This window comes from Oryctolagus cuniculus, chromosome 5 (assembly GCF_964237555.1).
Source record: "Oryctolagus cuniculus chromosome 5, mOryCun1.1, whole genome shotgun sequence".
Classification (NCBI taxonomy): Eukaryota; Metazoa; Chordata; class Mammalia; order Lagomorpha; family Leporidae; genus Oryctolagus; species Oryctolagus cuniculus.
Window position 1 is genome coordinate 128,920,378 of NC_091436.1, and position 24,677 is coordinate 128,945,054.

Below are 24,677 nucleotides of genomic sequence, written 5' to 3' on the forward strand. Positions count from 1 at the left end.
GGCAGGCCCGCTCGTCTCCTGTATTCTCCGCCGAGCCTGGTAGTGTGGACCTGCGCTGAGAAGTGAGGGAAAGCAAACCGATGAGAAGGCACGAGGGCAGGTGCATGCACATAACCCTCTCGGGCAGACTTCACATCTCTCCCAAGGTCGGGGGAACAGAGCAGGCTCATTTCCTTTGCAAAGCACATGAGCAAGCCGCTCAAAACACTGCTGGTTCTACAGGTAGTACCATCATTGAGTAACAGTGCCTCCCCCATGACCCAGGACACCATCAAAATATCCCCTGGTAAGAATTTTCAGATTATTCATATACGTTCCTGAGGGGTACACACACATACACACACAGAGAGAGATGCAGATAAGGAGAAAGAGAGAGAGAGTTCTCCTGTCTGCTGCTTTACTCCCCAGATGACCACAACAGCTGAGGCTGGGCCAGGTCGAAGCTGGGAGCCAGGGACTCAGTCCAGGTCTCCCACATGGGTGGCAGGGACCTAACTTATCGAGTCATCACCTGTTACCTCCCAGGATAGGTACTGGCAGGGAGTTGGACTTGGGAGTGGAGCTGAGACTTGAACCCAGGCACTCAGGGATAAGGGGTGTGGGTGTCTAGGTTAAATGCTTGCCCTCCAGTGAGAGCAGGGAGTGAAACAGGAGATCTGGACGATGCTGGTGTGGGGAGCAACTCGGACTAGACTAAGTTACTGGAATTAAGACTTATTCTATGCATCTGCTCTCCCACAATATGGCACTGAGAAGGGAGAAACAGCTTCTACACAGCTGCCTCCAGTTCAACCAATAAACTGTAGGACCTACTCCTGATTGGAGGAGAGCAGCGTACTCGGCGTGTGGGTAGCAGAGCATGGATTGGTGGAGAGGACTATAAAGGAGGAGAGAGACAACATGTACCAGGAACATCTAAGGGGAACATCTACCTGAAGGAACACCTGTGCAGCCCCCGAGAGAGCCGGCCGGCGGTGTGCCGCTCCCCCGCGGAAGTGGGGAAAGTGGCAGGGGGAACCGCCCTTCCACGGAGGTGGAAGGGACGGCAGCCAACCCGGGAAGAACCAGCAGCAAACCCGGGGAGGGCCGAGCAGACAAAAGAACAGCGCAGGGTCCTGTGTCGTTCCTCCATGAAGACGGGGAGCGACATGCTGGTCCTTCCCTGTGCTCCGATATGGGGCCTCTTCAGTCTCTTTTCCAGCCACAAGCGCTCTCCAGGACCAAAGCTTCCATTCTCCGTTCCCCAAGCATCTCGCAGGTTGCCTATATTTTCTGTGACCTTTTTCATAACGGCTCACTCTCTTCTATCTCCTTCCAGTTCGCCTATGCAAATTACCCATCAGGAACAACTTTGATCACATGCAGAGTTTTCCAGTGATGTCTAGGAGAGACAGCAAACTCCATTAGGCATTGACAAAAAAGGTAGGTGGAAGGCATAAATACTTGTGGAAAAGCTGCCTTCTTCCTACATCTTTGAACAATTCATCCAGTCACTATATGTCAAGGGATTGATGTGTGAACAAACCTCTCCTGGAAATACTCTAACCAATGGCGGCGTCTCTGGTAGCTAAAGTGACAAGGGACAAAGATGAAAAATATGGGAAGAGGTTTCCAGGAATGCAATTCTACCTTCAGGGTAGATCTCTATTTGTCTTCCATAAATCATGGCTGTCTGCAGCCAGTTCACATTCAGATCTTGTTCCTGTTCCTGGGCCTCTACCGGCTCTGATTCTGCCTCTCTGACTCATGTCTCCCTCTCTCTAATTCATGTCTCTTCTAGTCCAGTAGGGCTAGAGATGCTGGCAATCCAGGGGGAAACCAGGACCTGCAGTGTGTGGGCATTTGCCCAGGACTTTCCCTCTCCCATCCCTCTGGGTTTCCTCCTCTGCTGTCTCTCTGCAGCCTTCTGCAGAGTGGAAAGTTCTAATAGCCTCCATCTCTCTACAAATTAACACAGAGCTTCTGCTGACGAACACTTACCCTCTCCAAGGTTTAAATCCCAGAGCTCTTGAGCAGTGACAATTTCAATGAGCAAGATTTCAAGAAACTGATGAGGGAAGTTTTAAATGTGTTGCAGAAGCGAGTTGCTAAATCCCCCTTCAAGGCTCCTGGAGGACAAGGTCTTGGGTGAGCCCGGCCGACATGTGTGTGTGCATGTGTGATGGCGGTGGTGGAGCCATCTGGGCCGAGTAATTGCAAACCACCAGAGATGGAAGAAACTTTTGGAAATAATCTGCCGACAAGCACACTGTAGGGATGGAGAAATCAGGCTTGAGGAAGGTTAAGTCCCTTGCTCAGGGTCACGGTGGAGGGGTTTTTGTTGTTGTTAATTTCATAAGGAAGCAAGTGGCAAGCTGTGCAAGAATGATCAGGCACTGATCAAAATGACCGGGGGCCAAGGCACTGCAAGGGGTCCACATGGGTCCGTTTGGCACAGCTGTTCTACTTGCCTCCTTGTCCACTCTGCCCTATAGCTTGCCAGATTGCCCTCTGATTCCGACTCCTCCCTCTCCCGAAGTTTACACACATTCATAGTCCTACATACTGAAAGATACGTTCACCTTTGGTTCCAAGCACTAGAATAAAAGGAAGGGTGGGAAAACTTTCAAGCCCCATGTTGTCATCACACAGAGCAGGTGCGATCCGCTTAGCCACATTTCCACAGCTGGACAGGATGGAGGACACACGCTTTTCTCTCTTCCTCTCATGAAATTGAACTCAACACCCCGCATGTCACATATAAAACAAACACCAGACGCTTCTGACAGGCGGAGAGAAGGGGGACTGTGAAGGAAACCTAAGACCCGAGGAGCGCTCCCCGGGACTTCTGTTTTGGCATTCATGTACCCAGACTTGCACTGGGACAAGCAGGCAACCAGGAAACACCAATGGGAAGAGATAAGAAAGCTCCAACTCCCTATTAAAACAAAAGCCTGCTCTCTTCAGTGAGGACCGGCTCTCCGTGGTGTGAGAGGCGGTGACAGGGTCAGGAGGCACTGCTGCCCCGCCAGCCTCAGTGGTATCGGTGGCCTGAACTTCTACCTGCAGCCAGGAGTAAGACGGAAGGGCCCCTGCCTGTCTTGCCTCCCCCATCAATGGAAGCTAAGTAATACCAATGTGATGGTACCCCTTGCTCTGCATCACCAGTGTCAGCCAGGCCTTCTGAGTAGCAGATTTCAGTAGGAACCAGGCTTTCGTAACACAATAACAAAAACTGATAACTCATATCAGGAACCAAGAAAATCTCAACTTGGATGAGAACAGACAATGCACCAACACCAACATCGAGATGACAGACAGGAAAATTATCCGAGGGGCCAGCATAAAACTAATTCAGTGTGTGAACTCATCAGAGCCAGATGGTTTTACTGGCAAACTCCACCAGATAGTTAAAGGATGAATGCAGATTCTACCCAATCTCTTCCAGCAAGTAGAAGAGGAGGGAACGTTTGGGCATTTCAGAAGCTAAGGTTGCCTTGCTCTCGCAAAGACAGAACAAAGAAAATTGAAGACAAGTCTCTCACAAATAAAGATACACAGAGTCTTAACAGATTATAAGCAGACGTAATGCAGCAATGTCTAGAAAGCCAGTTTGAAAAGATCACCTCCTGTGTAATTCCATTCCTAGGACATTTCAGGATGTCCACATTACAGATGTGGAAGACGCGTTCCTGGTGGTCAGGGGCTAGGGACGTGGTATTGGTGGGGGTGGGGTGACTATAAAGGGGCGGTACCGGAGACCTATGTGGTGCCAGAAAGGTTCCGACTCGGCTGAGTGCTCAGGAATCCACGTGTGGGCTGAATGGCACAAAGCTACCCTCCCACTGTGCTGGTGTGTGCTGGCTTCACTATTACAGTACGACTACGTCAGATAAAGTCATTGCTGGAAACCGGGGAGGGTATGCGATATTCCGTGCTCTTTTTGAAACTTCCTATGAATCTATAATTACTACAAAATACAGAGTTTAAAAACCGCTTAGTCTGTACCTCAGCTAACAGACATGATGCCAAGCCTGCCAGACCCCCGTGGCCACCCCATTGCCATATCAGTGCCCTGGATGGTGACAGGTCCTGTAAAAACCTTAGCTCAAGTCTGCATATTTGCAGCTGCTCCTTTAATCAATAAGTTGAACTTTGCACAAAGGTGGCTGTGGAGCTGTTATTTGGCCTGTAGATTTCTTTTTCCTACGTCTTTGGCCTCTGCCTTGACAGAGGAGCTGAGGCTCTGGGGAGCTGGGATCGGAAAGGCAATGTGGAGTGCGGGGTGAGGGGGATCTATCTTGGTTTGCTGAGGGCAGCTTTCATCCCGTCTTCCACAGGCAGTCATGGTCTCAAGCTAGAGCTCACGTGGCTGGGTTTGGCATCTCAGCTGACGGCTTGGAAGGTGCATCGCTGGTTGTGGGGCAGACTCAGGGGCTTTGCGTGCCAGGTCTATGGCTGGAGATGGGACAGACGGGGACAGGGGGTCAGGAACAGCAGGTGCGGATCACTGCCCGTTCTCTTCTGCAATCCATTTTGGTAGCAGGGCCCTTGTGGCTCTGGAACTGAGCCCTGGCAGTGGCCGGCTCCTATGTGGCATCTCATTTGCTCCTAACAAGCTCTCTGTGAGTGTTTACAAGTGTGCAGCATTGCATACCCTCACAGAGCGATCGCACGAGCACAGGTGCTCCAAGTTACCAGGGCAGAGTTCACAGCTCAGTTAAATGACCATGGCGGGAGCTGATCAAACAAGGAAACCATTCTGGAGGTTTTGGGGCCGTGTGAGCAAAGAGTTCCTCCCACCTCAACCACGTCTCTGTGTTCTTGGAGAGAAGAGAAAACAAATGGAGGGTGAGTTCAAAAACACTGACCTGGGCTGTTTACTCCATCTCACAGATAATTCTCTTCCAGTGTTTCATTTGACCAGCTAGCCAAGACCATTCTACAGTATTATATTCCCACTAAAATAGCTGTTTTTTGGAAGTTAAGTTAATTATACCCCAGGATATCTCTCTGACATCCTAATTCCGTGCAGGGATTTTTTTTTTCTCCTGTTAGACCTCAAAGCCTGTCTCTTGGCTGGGCGTCCCGGAGTCGGTCCCCCTTGCACTGAGCCATGCTATGCCTTCCTGTGCAGGGCTGGGAGGGGTACCTGGATGGTCAGCTCTATTGGTGGTGGAGCAGCCTGTTGATGCCTGTGCGCTGTCGCCGGGTTGATCCTCTTTGCCCAGGAGGTTGACGCCTATAAACCATCTTATTACAATTAGATTCAGCTCAGTACCCAGTGTCGGGGTGCGTCCTGTCGTCACTCAATAACAACTTAAGACTCCACTTGCGGTGTGAGTCCATCCTCTCTGAGCCGAGGAGATGAGAGCTGACACTTGCACCAGCACCTGGAGGTCCAGATGTACAAGTGGGCCAGCAGTGTCAGGTATTGAAGCCACTAAGCAGCTTAAGCCGGCCTAAAGCTAAGGTGTTTTGAAAGCTCAATAATGAAACTCCGTGTTCCAAGAGTGGGGATTAAAAAAAAACCAACAGCCTAGGAGTTCTCCAAGAAATATCCATTCAATTACAGTATCGCAATGTATCCAGTAATGTATCCAAAAGTAGCCAGAACATTCCAGTATCACAATTGCTTAACATCGGCTCTTACAGCATTTTTAGCATATCTGCACATATTTTTAAGAGTTATTTATTTTAAGATTTATTTATTTATTTGAAAGATAGTGGAGGGGAGAGAGATATATACAGAGAAAGAGAGAGGAGAGAGAGAGAGATCTTCCATCCATCCTCTGGTTCACTCCCAAGATGGTTGCAACAGTCAGGGCTTGGCCAGACCAAAGCCAGGAGCCAGGGACTCCATCCAGGTCTCCCACTCAGGTGGCAGGAACTCAAGCATTTGAGTCATCATCTGCTGCCTCCTAGGCACAGTAGCAGCGAGCTAAATCAGAAGTGGAGCAGCCAGGACTCAGACAAGCGCTCTGATCTGGAATGCTGGCGTCGCGGGCAGTGGCTTCACCCTCTGCTCCACAACACTGGTCCCTCTCTGCATGTGTTGAACTTTGCAATTCTGGGAAAGTTTCTGGACAAAATTCTGGACAAATGCAGCCACAAAAGAGCCAGTATCAGCACATGAGCCACGTTCATGAAGTTTGTCTACACGTGTTACACGCAGGTGGTCCTTAACCATGCGGTGAGACAGGCAGAATGGAATGATAAGAATAAGCGCAAAGCCCCCTCCACCCCCAGGGTGAACCGCTGTCACTTCTTGAGGGCAAGTGCCTCGAGGCAAAACCAAGAACTGTCCCCTCGGATCCCCAGTTTAAGGAGTTTCCTTTGTATGTGGTTTTCGCTTCATCCAAGAATCAGGGGAAATCACCTACAAAAGGAGTTACCTCCTAGTATTCTTTTTAACAAGCGTCACCAAGTAACTGGATTCATCCGTGAGGTTCCCTAACTGATTAAAGTGTGCCCCATAATCTGTGCCTCCAAAATACTGAACTGCTTTTTGAAGTTTTAGGCTCAGTAGAAGGCAGAGAGGGTTGGAGGAAAGATGCTTAAATACAGAGCCTGCAGCCGGTGGGCAGAGATAAACTTCAGCCAAAGAGCTGCTGGCGATGGCTTGGTGCTCGCGGCTCTCGCACTGAGTCTCGGGGGAGCACAAGGCTGGTCTCTTTCACCCACCACGACCCCTCATGGTCTTCAGCAGTCACGAATGCCTAAGGGTCGAGGGAGGAAGCAAAAGAGGGAGGCTGATTTAAAAAAGGAATTCTACAATTCCTTTGCTACCTTTTCAAAAGGGGGAAAAAATCTATAGGAGCCATAATGCCATAAGCCGAAATCCCAAATTTATATTCAATAACACATCCAGAAAATCATCACTCAATACGAAGTGTGCCAACTATGGATTAGGTAATATTTTACAGCTCTTTCAAAGTCTGACTTAAAGTGTTTTTTGGAATAGATAATTTACAATCAAAAAGTTAAAATTTTGAATAGCCAAGTCACGATTAAAAAATTGCCAGTGTCGAGGGGCAAAGTCTTCCTGATTCTCAGCTTCCATCCTGCAGGGCATCAGCAGTTGCCATTTCTTTCATAGAGGTCTAAAAAATCGAGCAGCATGTAAGGAAATGTAAAATGTATTTCTATATACCCTCCCTTTAAAAGTTTCATTTATTTATTTATTTGAGAGGTAGAGCGACAGACAGAGAGAGAAAGAGAGAGGTCATCCATCCACTGCTTCACTCCCCAAATGGCTAGAGCTGCGCCGATCTGAAGCCAGGAGCCAGGAGCTTCTTCTGGGTCTCTTATGCAGGTGCAGGGGCCCAAGGACTTGGGCCATCTTCTACTGCTTTCCCAGGCCATAGCAGAGAGCTGGATCCAAAGAGAAGCAGCTGGAACTAGAACCAGCTCCCATATGGGATGCTGGCACTGCGGGTGGAGGCTTAGCCCACTACGCCACAGCGTGGGCTCCCGATGGAACTGTTTTAAATCTGCTGTTATAGACAATATCAAGCTGAATTACCTCGTATGTATACCATTTTGGAAGCTCTGTGTCTTTAAGGTGCATGCTCAGCTGTGGGATTGCATTTGTATGTTTGCCGTTTAGGAAGAGCCCACTTGCCTTCCGCACCAAGTTCGTGTTGGTGTCGAGCTTTTGATCACTGCTGGTTCTCAGCCCCCCACGAGGCTTTGGTTTGCACATTTCACCCCATAGCTGAGACTCCTCATGTCCGCAAAGAGGGTGTGCAACACGCCGAGCAGAGTGACCGAGCAGAAAGAACAGGTGCAAGACAGGGCTCCCAGCTGTGGAACCGAGACCCGGCGTGACAGCAGGAGATGCTGCAACTGGAAATTGTTAACGCTTCCCTGATTCAATAGCCAAATACAAGGGTGCTTCGAAAAGCTTATGGAAAAGTGGAATTAAAAGATGCTTAGCTTGGTTTAAAATTTTTTTGAAATTCATGCATAGTTTTTTTCAGAATATTCATTTTCATAAACTTTTGAAGACTCCTTGTATATATGGATTTCAAATTATTTTTGCATATTTAAAAATTTTTTAATTTACTTTATAGAGGGATAGAGAGAGAGAGAGAAAGAGAGGGAGAGATAGAGAAAGCCCATCAATTGGTCCCGAAATGTCCACAACACTGGAGCTGAGCAGAGGCCAAAGGTGAGATCCTAGGTCTTTTTTTTTTTTTTTTTTTTGACAGGCAGAGTGGACAGTGAGAGAGAGAGACAGAGAGAAAGGTCTTCCTTTGCCGTTGGTTCACGCTGCGGCCGACACACCGCGCTGATCCGATGGCAGGAGCCAGGTGCTTCTCCTGGTCTCCCATGGGGTGCAGAGCCCAAGGACTTGGGCCATCCTCCACTGCACTCCCTGGCCACAGCAGAGAGCTGGCCTGGAAGAGGGGCAACCGGGACAGAATCTGGCGCCCAGACTGGGACTAGAACCCGGTGTGCCGGCGCCGCAAGGCGGAGGATTAGCCCAGTGAGCCGTGGCGCCAGCCCAGATCCTAGGTCTTAATCCAGGTCTCCCACGTGGATGGCAGGGATCCAAGTCCTCGAATCATCACCCTTTGCCTCTCAGGGTAGGGATTAGCAGGAAGCTGGTACTGAGAGCAGAGCTGAGACTCAGACCCAAGCCCTCCGAAACGAGATGCAGGCCTCCGAGCAGCATCGTGACCCCTAGACCAGATGCCTACTCCTAAACTCATCTTTTAATTTCCATTGCTCGTGAACGTTTTGAAGTACCCAGAGACTGGCCCATGAGAGTCCCTGAGACTCATTCCACGGGGATCCTGAGGGTGACATTGGCTTTCGGAATGCTCTCAAAGCCCTGTCACAGCAGGTGGGGGGCTCCTGGTCCCCGGCCTGTTTGCGGAAGAACATAAGGGGCTTGTTCGGCCTCAGTTCTCAGTGGGCATGCAGCTGCCCCGACTTTAGCACACCCACGTCGCAGTGTTTAAGATGCCACCAGATTTGGGATGCTGAATTTCAGCACGCAAGTCTCAAGGCCAAGATGTGCAAACGGATTTTCCCACCTTCCCGTTCATCTGTTTTCCTCTGAGACAGAATGTTGTGACAGCAACTGGCAAGAGCTGTGCTGGTTTGTTCTTCCAAAGGAAGATGTTCTCTCCGCATGGAAAAGACGAGGGCTCTGTCACAGAGGCAGACCACGTGCAGCTCCCGCGCAGAGCCCGCCCTGCAGGTGTGAACAAACGCAGTCGGGTTCTTGTTTCCGGAGTGCCGTCGTTTAAGTCATGGGGCTTTTGCTTGCTTCACTGCAGGGATGCCCCTGGCTTCATTCACTTGGCACAGCTCACACACTTTTACACCCTCTGAAGTCTTCTCTAAGCCTCCTCATATGGGTGTAGGCTACAGCGAGCTTCGGGAAGTTTGCACTTGCCCATATGCTGCGGACACGCCCCTGCGACACTTCAGGGTGTGAGCGAAGCTGCTGTCTCCAGGGTGCTCCCAGCGCTAGGGTCAAGCAGCGGAATGGCTGTTGCACTCGCTGTGCCTTAATGCACCGAGTTAGCGCGTGGAGCCCGTGACCCCACTGCGGAACAGCGGGGTCAGGCCCGCGAGCTGTCATTGCTCTGTAGCAGACCTTCTGTCTAGGTGGCTTTCACCCTGGACAGCATCCCGGGTAGTAACACATCAGATCCTTCCCTGATCAGATAGATTTGTCTGTTTCAGCTTTTCATTTTAACATTTAAAAACGCTGCATGGTGATTCCTTTCCTCGGATAACTGGTTTTCCCATCTGGCAGCAAGACTCACGGATTTTTCCGTGGCTCCTCCCAGAAGCGTTCTAGGCGTTTAATGCACAGGCAAGCACGTTCCTCGCCTGAGGTATATGCAGCAGGACTTTTACCAATTCCCCAACGACTTTCATTAGGACACGCCTTGAAGCAGATAGGCGGTAGTCAACAAGACCCCAGCTTGTCTTTCAGAATCTAAACGCTAAACTAGTGCCTTTCCTCTGAGCAGGAGTCCTAGGCCCCTTCCTGGGTTTGGGGCGGTCCCTAGGGATCCAGGAAACCACTGACAAAACAGCTGTTAGATAACGTCTCCTGGGAAGCTGTAAAATGGTTTATTATGAAAACTCTTCCTGAAACGGAGAAGGAGGAAGAATACATGAATTGTCATCATCGAGTTTCACCTGTTGTTCATCTACATCCAATCTGGTTGCTTCTGATAGTCCTTATTGGGTGATTCTAATGTTTAAAATTTGTATTTATTTATTATATTTGAAAGGCAGAGAGGCAGATGGAGAGAGATCTTCCACTGAGTGGCTCACTCCTCAAATGTCTGCAACAGTTGGGGCTGGGCCGGGCTGAAGCCAGGAGCCTGAAACTCGATCTGGGTCTCATTGGTTGCCAGGGACCCAAGTACTTGAGCCATGACCTGGTCAGCAGGAAGCTGGATCAGAAGCAGATCAGCAGGACTGATATGGGCTGTGGGCATCCCAAGGGGTGATTTAACCACCGTGCTAAATAGTTTTTTAAAAAAGATTTATTTATTTATTTGAAAGTCAGAGTTACAGAGAAAGAAAGAGATAGAGATAGATAGAGAGTGAGCGAGAGAGAGAGATCTTCCATCTGCTCCAGATGGCCGCAATAGAAGTGGATCAGGGCCGGCACTGTGGTGTAGTGGGTAAAGCCTCCGTCTGCAGTGCTGGCATCCCACATGGGTGCTGGTTCAAGACCCAGCTCTTCCAGCTGGTTCCGATCCAGCTCTCTGCTAATGGCCTGGGAAAGTAATGAAAGAAGGCCAAAGTGCTTGGGCCTCTGCACCCACGTGGGAGACCTGGAAGAAGCTCCAGGCTCCTGAAATCAGATTGGCCCAGCTCCGGCCGTTTCGGCCATTTGGGGAGTGAATCAGCAGATGCAAGACCTCTTTCTCTCTCTCTGCCTCTGCCTTTCAAATAAATAAATAAATCTAAAAAAAAATAAATAAAAGGTGGAGGATCCAGGACAGGTACCTGCGCCCATACGGGCTGCCAGCATTGCAGATGGCAGCTTCATCTGCTACGCCACAGGCCGACTCCTGCCAGTGCCAGATTCTTGCCCTTATTGGATTATTTTTAAAGCAGATCCCAGGTCCTAATTCATCCTGAGGAAACTTTTAAAGCAGTGAGCGAGGACACCTGTTTCAGAGTGTCCGATTTGCTAACATCGTCCCCTAAGCTGGCACCATACTTGTGGGCAATCCCTCTAGGACTGTCTCCACTTCTCAGCCTGGTCCCTATCATAGCCTTGTGCTATCTGGCAGCGTTCGTACTGAGAACGTTTTTCCTGAATAGACACAGCAGAGCCAGGCGGGACCCCGCAGACGTGTCGGAGAAAAAGCCTGAGTGCAGAGGACTAAGATCCAGTCCCCATGGCAGCTCCAAAGGAGGTCCTTTCCTCCACACAGACTTCTGGGAAGGCTCCTCTTTCCCCCTCCATTTCCCCAAGCCAACCAGGCTGCTATGCCAGGTCTCCTGACCCATCTCGCTTCCTCCCTTTCCCAACCAGGACAGCTGTGTGAGAAACGTTGGGTGTTTCTGATTTTTAGAAAATAAGCTGCTAACAGCAGAGGCTGGCCCATGGGAGCCCCTGGAAATCAGGTTCCCCTGGGGAAGCTGAGCGTGATGAGTAGGGAATAGCGAATGGAGGCAGTGTAGACATTAGAGATTTACACACACACACACACACACACACACACATACGAGCCTGAGCTACTTGGCTGTTCCAGGCAGACCAGAGAGATGGGCTAGGATGTCGCTCCCCATCTTCATGGAGGAACGACACAGGACCCTGCGCTGTTCTTTTGTCTGCTCGGCCCTCCCCGGGTTTGCTGCTGGTTCTTCCCGGGTTGGCTGCCGGCCCTTCCACCTCCGTGGAAGGGTGGTTCCCCCTGCCACATTCCCCACTTCCGCAGGGGAGCGGCACACCGCCGGCCGGCTCTCTCGGGGGCTGCACAGGTGTTCCCCTTAGATGTTCCTCTTAGATGTTCCTGGTGCATGTTGTCTCTCTCCTCCTTTATAGTCCTCTTCCACCAATCCCAACTCTGCTACCCACACGCCGAGTACGCTGCTCTCCTCCAATCAGGAGCAGGTCCTACAGTTTATTGGTTGAACTGGAGGCAGCTGCGTAGAAGCTGTTTCCTCCTCTCCCAGCGCCATATTGTGGGAGAGCAGATGCATAGAATAAGTCTTAATTCCAGTAACTTAGTCTAGTCCGAGTTGCTCCCCACACTAGGAGAAGACGACACTCCTACATCTCAGCAGCACACATGTGGCTAAATGCAAGCCCCGGGCAGCATGGGCCAAGGACAGGCATTGCAGCCTGAACGAGAATCCTGCAACAGTCACACCAGAAACCAGATCTCTCTCCTACAATGCGGAAGCCCTCGCATAGGTGTTTTAACAGGGAATCGTGCTGGCTTAGCGAGTGTTGCAAGCAAGATAGTTGTGCAATTGAGTGTCTTCCTTTTATTACTCCTGGGACGGTGTACATTGGGATGGGAATTGGTTCTATCTGAGGCTCACATGTTTCAAGAAATATACAAGGGTGGGGCAATGCTCTGAGATCTCTGGCAAGCATGAGGAGTCACCTTAGGGAAAAGAGTCTTCCAGTGTTTACAGTAGAACTAAAAGAAAGAACATAAAGGCTACTTAGCAGAAGGAAAAGCGTTGAAGGCACTGCATGACACTGAGGAAAGAATTTCAGAGAGGAAACCCTGAAGCCAGAAATGGCCAGGGAACCAGGAACCCCATCCAGGGACCCAGGCCAAGAAAGAACAGGTGTCCAGGTGCAGGGTTGAGCTGCCTAGCAGATGGTTGGAGAAAGACAGTCCGGAGAAAGCATGTGTTCGTTTCCTTGTAATGATGTGTCCACCCGTTACTCCAGATTGGCTGGAAAGAGAACCATAGCTCCATGGATCTTAACCCAAAGGAGGTCTCTTTCAGGCATGCAAAGAGCCTCATTGAACTACACCCTTATTTATCTGCCACTTCTTGGAAAATGTCAGCATCTTCATTAGTGTTCATTGGCGGTGTATTAAACATCTGGATTTAAGAAAGGGGTGACTCAAGGCTAGGCTTAAAACAGAACCTGCTGCTGGTTCAGGAAGCAACGGCAGGTCTCCAACAGGACTGTGCCCTGCTGGGCCACAACTGTGGACCAGGGTGAGAAGGCCGGACAAAGAGGTACTAATTACGACACTGAATTTTGATCTTGTTGGCACAGCACAAACTATTCTCGCCAGACGTATTCCACAGCCTTGGCTTCCACGTTGCCTGAGCTCCGTCTTCAGCCTGGAAGCGCTGAGAACCCAGGGTGGGTGCCTGTCTAAATTTCCTGCTCTTCTTTGTGCCTGGTGACTCGCTCCTTCCAGTCTTGAATTTGAACACAGGGACTTCCCTGGCATCATAGCGGACTCAACCTGGAGAGGGCACGGGGTTTTCTTTAAGAGGCTCACACTGCCCACCCTCAGGTGATTGGAAGGCTTTAGGGTGTGGTTTTGTCAGAGGTTCCAGTTCTGCTAGTTGATGCTTTCTGTGTACCTCTTCAGAATAACGGATGTAATTCTTTCCCCAGTCGTGTGAGTATCAAAATTTATCATGACTTTAACCAGTACCGGGAGACTTCAAACACCTTGTGGGAGAAAAGAAGAAAAAAGATAAGCTTATTTTGGTGCAAAAGTTTTTGAAATTCATATATAGTTTTTCATAATATGCATTTTGTGTGAACTTTTTGAAGATCCTTTGTATGCATGGATTTCAAAAAATATTTACATCCAAGTTATCTTTTAATGTCATCTTCATTTTTTTTTTAATTTAGAGATTTATTTATTTGAAAGGCAGAGTTCAGGGAGAAAGGGAGAGAGAGAGATCATTCATTTGCTGGTTCACCCCCCAAATGGCTGCAACTGTCAGGGCTGGGCTAGGCTGAAGTCAGGAGCCAGGAGCTTCCTCCAGGTCTCCCATGTGGGTGCAGGTGCCCAACCACTTGGACCATCTTCCGCTGCTTTAATTAGCAGGGAGCTGGATAGGGAGTGGAGCAGCCAGGACAAGACCTGGAGCCCTTATGGGATGCTGGCATCACAGGAGACAGCTTAACCTGCTATGCCACAATGCTGGCCCCTTAATTCCGTTTCCTATGAACTTTTAGTGTCCTTGTACCTTAAAATTCCTGCAATCCTTTACCAAGAACATCTCTTAACCTCTTCACAGTCATCTATACGAAGGCAACTATCATTGAACAGTGAACTTGCCAGGCTCAAGGACGGAAGGGAAAAGAAACTTCTTTGAGGAGGTGGGCGTTTGGCAGAGCAGTTGGGACACTCCTTGGAACACATCCATCCCATAGAGCCAGGCTCTGCTTCTGATTCTAGCTTCCTGCTGATGCACACTCTGGGAGGGGTAATGGCTCAAGTAGTTGGGTCCCTGCTACCTGTGTGGGAGACCTGGATCGACTTCCCTGCCCCGGGCTTCAGCCTGGCTCAGCCCTAGCTATTGTGAGCATTTGGGGAGTGAACCAGCAGGTGGAAGATCTTTCTTCCTATCTCTCTGCCTTTCAAATAAAATGAAAGAAAAAGAAAGGAAAAGAATTTTTGGATACACATGCTCTCTCTGGGTCGGGGTAGCTGCCATGGCAAGCTGAATTGTAGCTAAAAAGATGCACTGTGCGTCGGTTTCATGATTTGCAGATCAACCATGCATGAGCCTCACGAATACATCTGAGACTTCATCGCCTTCGCTAATGAGCCTGGGGAACGGAGCCGGCTGCCATATTCGGTGAATCAGGCAGGTAACACTGTCCCAAACCACTTTTATCAATAGTGTACAGAGGTGACGACAGACACTGTCATTTCTCTGTAATCATGGTAGGCAGAACTCACTGTCGCCGTGGACAGAAAACGCTGCTCTGAGGACAGCACTCTAGGGAAAGTTTCATTTGATGAAGCAAAACTTGTTTGTTTAGTGACAGATTCTTTTTTTAAAAAAAGATTTAGTTATTTATTTGAAAGTCAGAGTTACACAGAGAGAGGAAAGGCAAAGAGAGAGAGAAAGGGGGGGGGGTCTTCCATCTGATGGTTCACTCTGCAATAGCTGGAGCTGTGCCAATCCAAAGCCAGGAGCCAGGAGCCTCTTCCAGGTCTCCCACGTGGGTGCAGGGCCCAAGGACTTGGGCCATCTTCTACTGCTTTCCCAGGCCATAGCAGAGAGCTGGATCGGAAATGGAGCAGCCGAGTCTCAAACCAGTGCCCATATGGGATGCCGGCACTTCAGGCCAGGGTGTTAACCTGCTGTGCCACAGCTCTGGCACCTAATGACAGATTCTTAGGTCATTCCAAGTGGCCTTTAGTAGCTGACATGGGTTCTAGAAAATCATGGACTTGGGGGCCCTAGCATTGAGATGTGGCGATCCTCCATCAGGTTTCAAAATTTGGGCACCCCACAGGGGTGGAGAACCTTTTTTGTTTTTTTCCTGCCCAGGGCCATTTGGATATGTATAACACGATTTGTGGGCTATACAAAATTACCAACTTAAAAATGAGCCTGGTATAGATCAACTGGCAGGGCCAGACCAAATGATTTGGTGGGTCTTACACAGCCCACGGGCGGATGTTTCCCACTCCTGCCAGGGAGTCAAACAAAGTGGTATTCCCCAACTGGCTCTGGTGTTGTGATTTTGGGGTTTTCCAATTCATAGTCACCTAGCCGGAGTGAAGGGAATTAAAACCTGCTATGAAGTTTCTGTTGAACACAATCATTTATTTCTCTATATCCTTTTCTTTGTTTCCCTGACAACTGGCTTTTAAGAATGTTTAGACCTTCGAAGGACTGATTCATAGATCAACCTAAGTCTCCTACGCCAGTATTTCATTTTTGTAATCAAGCTCTCGAAATTTTGGTTGTTTTCCAAATCATTTGGGAAACTTTAATCAAAGTATTCAATGGAGTGCCAGAGTGCTTCAGCTTTTGCCAAAAAATAAAAAAAAAGCGGTGATTTAAAATAAAGCTTGTAATCAGGAAGACATTGAAATTTATTATGCCTACAAAAGCAAGAGAAGAACTGAACTTGTCAGAATGGCTGTAATAAAAAATAGTGACACCACCAGATGCTGGTGAGGATGTGGAGAAATTGAATCACTCATCCATCGCTGCTGGCAATGAGAAAGCAAGTGGCACGTGGTGTACAAGATGTAGTTTTTTAAGCTTTTTATTTTGAAATCATTAAAGATTTATAGGAAGTTGCAAAGAAAAAAAAAAGTGGATGTTTTGTGTACTCTTCACCCGGCCCGCAGCAGTAGCATCTTATGTAACCGCAGAACAGTGGGAAACCCAGGAACTCAACTCCGACACTGACAAGGGTGGGCAGACAGTGTTAGCAGGAGAAGCTGCAACCAACCGGAAGAGAGACAGCTTCAGCCGATCTGCGGGCCACTGTGAGACAGCTCTGGATGGCCATGCAGAAGCCCTGGCTGGCTGATGCAGCAGCTATGGCTGGAACCCTCAGGACACCCTGACCCCACCCAGTCTACACCATCTGTGCTCTGCCACACCCACCAAGCCTCCCCTCCTCCCTTTTCCATGTATTGGAAACCACAAAATCACCAAACTTAGAACTGGCACCTGCTGGAACTGGAACTATGCAATATGGCCACAGAGTGTGTCCCTGCAGTGACTTTCTGGTCATTAAAGCATTGTGGTAATAAAGTCACCAGGGCCAGCACTCACTCTATCATGCACCTGACACCATGACGTTTCCACTCTTTCCAAAAGAGGGCTTGGGAATGGGTGGTACTCAAGCCTTGCCACAAAGCCCACCTCTTTTGAATATTAATTTAAGCCCCACCCTGGAACAACCCACTATGCCTGATAGTAGAGGCAGAGGACCTGAATGTTGTTAAGGAGTTTTTTCTTTTTTGTTCCAGGAGCTTGCTTGCACTTAGTTCTTGAGTGTGCACTTTTGCTTTGCTTTAAACAAACCCCTCTTCCCTGTACCTTTATGCCCCCACCCCGAATTCTTGCCTGTGTGGAGGGGACCCGCATGGACTCAAGGCAGCCAGGGGCCCCGTTGCCCACAACACCACAATCCATAGAGCTGATCCGGATTTCTCCAGGTTTACTCCTGCCGATTTGTATGTGTGCATAGTTTTATGTAACTTTATTACATGTGTAACTTCACATAACCACACCATAGTCAAAATACAGAGCTATTCCACCACCCTAGGGATCTCTTGTGCTACTCCTTTGTAATCAAGCCCATTCTCTCACCCCCATTCCTGACTTCTGGAAAGCTTTATCATTTTGTCATTTCAAGAATATTCTAGGGGCTGGCACTATGGCATAGCGGGTAGTCGTCACATGTAGTGCCAGCATCCCATATGGGCGCCGATTCGAGTCCCCGCTGCTCCACTTCCAATCCAGCTCTGTTATGGCCTGGGAAAGCAGTGGAAGATGGCCCAAGTCCTTGGGTCCCTGCACCCACGTGGGAGACCTGGAAGAAGCTCCTGGCTCCTGGCTTCCAATCGGCCCAGCTCCGGCTGTTGTGGCCAGTTGAGGAGTGAACCAGAAGACGGAAGACCTCTCTCTCTCTCTCTCTCTCTCTCTCTCTCTCTCTGCCTCTCCTTCTCTCTCTTTGTAATTCTTTCAAGTAAATAAATACATCTTTTAAGAAAGAATATTCTAGAATGTTGTGTGATGATTATACTGTGTGACCTTTTAAAAAATTCTTTTTCCCCCGCTTAATGTGATTCCCTTGCGATCTATTCAAGAGCTTGCTTGTATGAATAGTTTGTTACTTTTGACTGCAAGATGTGCTACAAATATTACAGGTTGTTTAACCTTTTACCCATTGAAGGATATCTGAGTTGTGCCAGTGTTTGGCAAATCTGAATAAAATGGCTATGAACATGCATGAACAGGTTTCTAGGGAACATGGTTTGCATTTCTCTGGGATAAACTCTCAAGAGTACGATTACTCACTCATATGATAACTATATGTTTAAGTCTGGAATAAATTTCCCAACTAATTTCCGATGGGTTGTACCCAGGTTCTCTTCTTTTTCGCCATCATTTGCTATTGTTTCTGGTGTTTATTTTAGCCATTCTGATGGGGAGGTAACAATAGCTCCTTGCAGTTTACATTTATTAAATTCCTTATTATTATTTTACTTATTTGAGAGGCAGAGAGAAGCAGCAGTGGTGGGGAGAGGGGATGTTAGGGAAGAGATGGAAAAGACCAGGATAAAACAGCTGCAGACTAAAGATCTAAAAAAAAAAAAAAAAAAAAAAAAAAACACAGAGCTCCCGTCTGCAGGTTCACTCTCAAAATGCCCACAACAGCGGGGGCTGGGCCAGGCTGGAGCCAGGAGCTCCATCCAGATCTTCCGTGTGCATGCCGGGGATACAAGTACTAGAGCCATCATCTGTCACCTGCCAGGATGAGCGTTAGAAGGAAGCTGGAATCAAAGTCGAGCAGGGGCTGAAACCCAGATATGTGATGTGGGTGTTGCAACTGGTGTGCTAACCGCTACACCAAACGCCCACCCCTCTCGTGGTTTTCGTTTAAATATGCTTACTGCTCAGTGATCTTGAGTATCTTTCACGGGCTTTCTTGCCACGCGTAGATCCTCTACAGTGAAATACCTGTTGATGGCGCTGTCCGTTTCCTAACAGGACTTTTGCCTTTTGTGGCTGGGGACAGGGTTACCTGTACACCCTCGCTTCAAAACCGTTGTTAGATGTGTGGTCTGCAGATTTCCTCTCCAGTCTGTAGTTTATCTTTCCATCCTCTTGAGAGGGTCTTTAGCAGAACAAAGGTTTTACATTTTGAGACTCAATTTATACATTTTTCTTTTGTGAATTGTGCTTTAGGGGTCAAGTGTAGGCCCGAAATGTTACCTTTTTTTTTTTTCTACAAGTTTTATGGTTTTATGCTTTACAGGTAAGCCCATGATACATTTTTAAAAAATATTTATTTATTTATTTGAAAGTCAAAGTTACACACAGAGAGAAGGAGAGGCAGAGAGAGAGAGAGAGAGAGAGAGAGAGAGGGAGAGAGAGGTCTTCCATCTGCTGGTTCACTCCCCAATAGGCCAGAGCCAGGTGCTTCCTCCTGGTCTCCCATGCGGGTGCAGGAGCCAAAGCACTTGGGCCATCCTCCACTGCACTCCCAGGCCACAGCAGAGAGCTGGATTGGAAGAGGAGCAGCCAGGTCTCGGCACTTCAGGCCAGGGCGTTAACCTGCTGTGCCACAGTGCCAGCCCCCATTAGGTCAAAGTCCTTTTTTTTTTTTTTTTCATCTATAGCACCATTGACAAGATTAACCTCTGGGTGGGTATTTGGCATAGTGGTGAAGGCATCACTTGGATGCTTGGTTCAAGCCCCGGCTCAGCTTCTACTCTAGCTTCCCACTAATGTGCACACGGGGAAGCAGTAGTGACGGCTGCCCAGCTGAGTTCCTGCCACCCACGTGGGAAGCAGAGTTAAGTTCCCAGCCTCTGACTTCAGCCACACTGGCTCCAGCTGTTTCAGGTGCCTGGGGAGTGAACCAGCAGATGGAAGATCTCCGTCTGCCTCTCTGCCTTTCAAACCAATATTTGGAAAAGATGATCCTGGTTTCATCAGATCGCTTTTACACCTTTTTCAGCTGGGTGTATTTGCATGGGTCTACTTCTGCATTCTCTGCTCTGCCTTGTTGGTCTCTGCGGCTGGCTGGCTGCCAGGCCCAGCAGCTTGACTTCGTTCGCTCTAGAGAAAGGCCCAGCGTCAAAACAAGGATGCCTTCTATGTGCTTTTTCTTCTTCAAATTGTTCTTGCTATTGCTAGGTTCTTTGGCTTTCCACATAAGTTAAAATAAGCTTGTGTGTGTCCATAAGACCCTTCCTGGGGATTTGAGGAGAATTACATTAACCTATGCATCAAGAACTGACATCGTACTCTGATGAGGCTCGCATCCCTGAACACAGTGTGTCTCCCCATTTGCGCGAGTCTTCTTTCACTGCTGTTATCAGCTTCTTTTGTGATTTCCAGTGTACAGATGATTTGTAAGATTTACACAAAAATTTTTCATTTTCTTTGGAGCAATTGCAAAAGACGGCATTGTAGCTTACGTTCTTTTGTTTAATTTTTGACTTCCAAATGCTTGCTGTTTGTAAATAGAAAGGTGATTGATCTTTATGTGTCCACTTTGTACCTGCTATCTGGCTGAATGCACCTGCTCCAGGAACTTCATCTTTTTTTCTAACAGAGTCCTTTGGACTGTCTACGTAGACAATCACGCCAACTGCTAACGGGAATAATTTACTTCCTCCACGCCAACATATATGTCTTTTATTTCTTAAAAGTCAAGATGGATTTTTAAATTATAGAATTGTGTTTGGGAGTATGTTGACTTGTTTGAAGATTTGTTTGATGGGACTCTCGTTTTCAATTGGGTACATTTATATCCTGAATAAGAAACGACTGAAATCAGGAACATCTAAGGTTTTGGGCATTTAGATTAAATGAAGCATTCAAATGCATCAGAGGCAATTTGTTTATTTATTCAATTTTATCTTGGAAAAATACTTGCTGAAGAAAAGTGCCCAGTGGAAATAAAAAGAAAACGTGTTTGAAATGTTTGGGATAATATTTATATGTTATAATTTCAAAACCTAAAGCTTGGAATATATATGTGCTATGGTCTCCCAAGGTACTTGAGTTCCTATAGAGAGTTGCTTTTCACAGTTAAAACTACTATGGGGGCCGGCGCTAGGGTGCAGTAGGTTAATCTGCTGCCTGCAGCGCTGTCATCCCATATGGGTGCCGGTTCTAGTCCCAGCTCCTCCTCTTCTGATCCAGCTCTCTGCTATGGCCTGAGAAAGCAGTAGAAGATGGCCCAAGTGCTTGGGCCCCTGCATCCACATGGGAGACCTAGAAGAAGCTCCTGGCTCCTGGCTTCGGATTGGCCTAGCTCCAGCCATTGTGGCCATTTGGGGAGTGAACCAGCAGATGGAAAACCTTTCTGTCTTTCCCTCTCGCTCTCCATAATTCTACCTGTCAAATAAATAAATAAAAACCTTTAAAAAATACTACTTTGACCACCAGACCTAGTTGTTGGCCTATCCATTCCTAAGCTTATTAGCTATAATATGGGTTGCAGAGTAAATATTAGATATAGTATCATGGTGAAATAAATACACTTCTCAGAAAAATAACAGTGGTGAATGGCCAGGAGACTGGTCAACGGGTATGAAAATGCATCAGAGATAATTATTCTTGTTGTTTTTAAATGTTTGAGTCAACATATTTTATTCTGCTTTCATGTAAATGGATTTTTTATGCAAAGATGTCATTAAAGAATCTTAACTAGAACCATCTTTTAGAAAAATCAACATTCATTAATACATAATTCCAAAAGTTAAAGAATTTTAACTTTTTTTTTTTTTTTTTTGCCAGGCAGAGTTAGACAGTGAGAGAGAGAGAGAGACAGAGAGAGAGTTATAGACAGTGAGAGAGAGACAGAGAGAAAGGTCTTCCTTCCGTTGGTTCACCCCCAAAATGGCCGCCATGGCTGGCGCGCTGCGCTGACCCGAAGCCAGGAGCCAGGTGCTTCTCCTGGTCTCCCATGCGGGTGCAGGGCCCAAGCACCTGGGCCATCCTCCACTGCCCTCCCGGGCCACAGCAGAGATCTGGCTTGGAAGAGGGGCAACTGGGACAGAATCTGGCGCCCCGACCGGGACAAGAACCTGGTGTGCCGGCGCCGCCAGGCGGAGGATTAGCCTAGTGAGCCGCGGCGCTGTGGCCAGAATTTTAACTTTTTTAAAAGATTTTCTTTTGCTTAAAAAAACCGTCATGGTTTGGATATGAAATTCCAGGATCATGATCATGCCTGATACACTTAGCTTGGCAATCACAGGCAGGGTCAGCTTTACGACAGTCTGAGGCGTCACCGCTAATGTAGGTGGGAGGATGAGGAGTCATGTGGTGAGAGGCCCTGGAACAGCGACACTCGGCTGCATAACCACAGCGATCATCATTAGGGGAAATTAGGCCACACACATAAGGGAGAGCGGGCTTGGGGTCGCACCTGTCAAGAGCGGAAGCAGGTTCAGCACCTACATCAGAGAGAGGTATCCTATGGCAACCCCGCGTCTCTGCTCGTTACACGCCAGCAAGCTCGGAGCACTGAAACACGAGACTGCAAACCCGGAGGGGCTGTACAACACGTCTATTGAATTGGGTGCAGATGCTGGAATTCCAGCATTTGCTTCTGGGCGGTTATCTTTAGTAACAGCAGGGAGCAGCCAAGTGGGTGCATTGCGCCCCCAGTGGAGTGCCAGCGAGGCTGCGCCCGCTCCCAGGAAGCCCTGCACTCACCCGCTGGTGCGGGCCCAGGCATCCGGTGGGAGTGCCTGGGAGGGTCTGTGTGCCAGTTCTCTGACCCGGTATCCAGCCAGCGCGGAGGAGGCCGGGAGCTCTCACCAAACAGAACGCAGAGACAGAGCTGTGGAAACATGGAACAGGAAACAGAATGTGCAGAACCCTGGCTGGCGGATATGGGAGGTGGGTTACTGCCCCCGGGGGCTGCTGTCTCATACAACCGTGACCTGGGAGGCTTAAAGCAGCCCTTATGCGCTCAAGGCTTAGGAGGCCGGAAGGCAAAGTGAGGGAGTTTGTAGGGCTGGGCTCTCTCTGAGTCTCTAGGGGAGGAGGGGTCTCTCCTTGGCTCCTCCAGCTGCTGTAGCCCCAGGCTCGTGACCTCTCTGTGCCTCCACCCTCCCCTCCCGAGGCCACCTTCCCTCTGGTCTCTTTGTATAATGCCATCAATCATGTTGGATTAAGTCCCGCCCTCCTCCAGGGTGACTTCGATTTTAACACCCATGCCAATGATATCTACAAAGACCCTGTATTTAAGAAAGGTCATGATCACAGGTACCAGAGGTTAGGATTTCAGCACATCTTTTTTTTTTTTTTTTTTTTTTTTTTTTTTGAGGGGTGTAGAGGGAGTACACCCTTCAAGCTACAACAGGAAGTTGAACAAATTCTATGCACATCTTCTAGGGCTCCTCTTTTCCATTGAAAGAAATACGCATTGTGGCTGGGATCCTCGGGACATAGGGAGATCTTAGTGAACCAAAGCTACACACTCTAGACAAAGAGAAATCTGAAACATCAGAGAAAATCTGGTGAATTTGCCTGGCTGCAAACACTGTATTAATAATATCATCAGGGCTCTCGGGAGAATCCATCGTGAGACAAAGTCTCTCCCTTCTGGGAGAGATTTGGGAGTGATATGCTGGGTACAGTGGAATCACCGGAGCGAGTGTAGTAGACACTGTCTACTTCTCTATGCCCCTTGAAATAATACTACTACCGACCCCAAAGAAGAGACAAATCCAAGCCCAGTTGTATCTGCAGAATCAGCCATGCTGGCCCAGATCTCTTTGCGTTCAGAAAATTTCCCTGGGAAATGGGAAGTCGTTTGTATAAATACGCTGACATCTTTCAGCAGCTGGAAGGGCTCATTCTGGGTGTTAACGCAGCAGGGAGCAATCAGTCCTGGAAGGGGAAGAAGTGATTGGCATGCGGACACACTGTAAGACTTGCAGTGGGGAACAATTACATCGCTCAGAGAATGCTGCACAATTGGAAGGGAGAGAATTATGTCAGTGCTGAAGGGTGTCACAGCTGTGCCCCCAAAACAAACCTGAAAATGCACATTATAGGTACTGGAAACAAAAGAGCCTATTATTTTGTCTCCTGTTAGGTAAGTGGTAAAGTACTGGGAGGTGGTGGAAAGGATCATTGGAGAGGGCAATTCAGGCTCGCGTGCAGCGCCTGGGCCTTTGCTGGCTGTCATTTCCGACGTGGAAGCACCTCTCCCAAAAGGCAAGGCGGGGCTCTGTGCAGAAACGTTTGGGCTCGGTCTGCTCACGCTTTCCCTAGACCCAGAATGATGGTTTTACTGTATTGATTTAGGGTTCAGAAAGTTCCCAGCGTCAATTTGTAGAAAGACTTTCGGTGTATGACTAAAAGAATAATAAGGAAAAGTCTGCCTTTGAAACACTAGACGGGAAAAACCAATTTAATCCCTTGATTTAAGGAAGCCTCCAGGGCCATTCAACATTTAAGCAGGGATGATAAACAGAAGCCAGGAAGTGCTGCGCCTCCTCCCCATCCCGCCTGTAGCCGGGATTATAAGGCGCATGCACATCTTGTTCGGGTTATTAGGCGCCCTCACCTCCTGATCTCCCTCCCCGGGTGCTGTGCTCCGGGTCTCTGCAGCCGCATCCCTGCTTTGCCAGCGAGCCCCTTCTTAAGTTCTGTCTCTAGGGGGCGCTAGAGGGAGACTCTGGTTTCTACCATCGTCAGCGCAGCCGCTGTCGTTCACCCCAGCTGGTTGCAGTCGGGTCCGGTTCTTTCCATAGTCTAGAACTAACCCCGCCGGGCTCTGTCGGAGGCACCAGCCCAGCCGGCCAGCGCCTGTTCCTCAGAAGTCCGAGGCCCCATCCAGGCGCCCCCGGAGCCCGGCGGCTGAGAGAGCCGCGCCCTTCCCTGGGCGTCTCCTCTCAACTTTCCCAGCGCAAAGAACTGTGCAGCGCCCCCACCCCTACCCCTTGCCTTTTCAGCTCTGCAGTATCTGCCACCCAATTCCTTATGTTCAATTCTTCCTGTTAACAGACAGGTGCCAAGCGTTACTTCCCATTTTC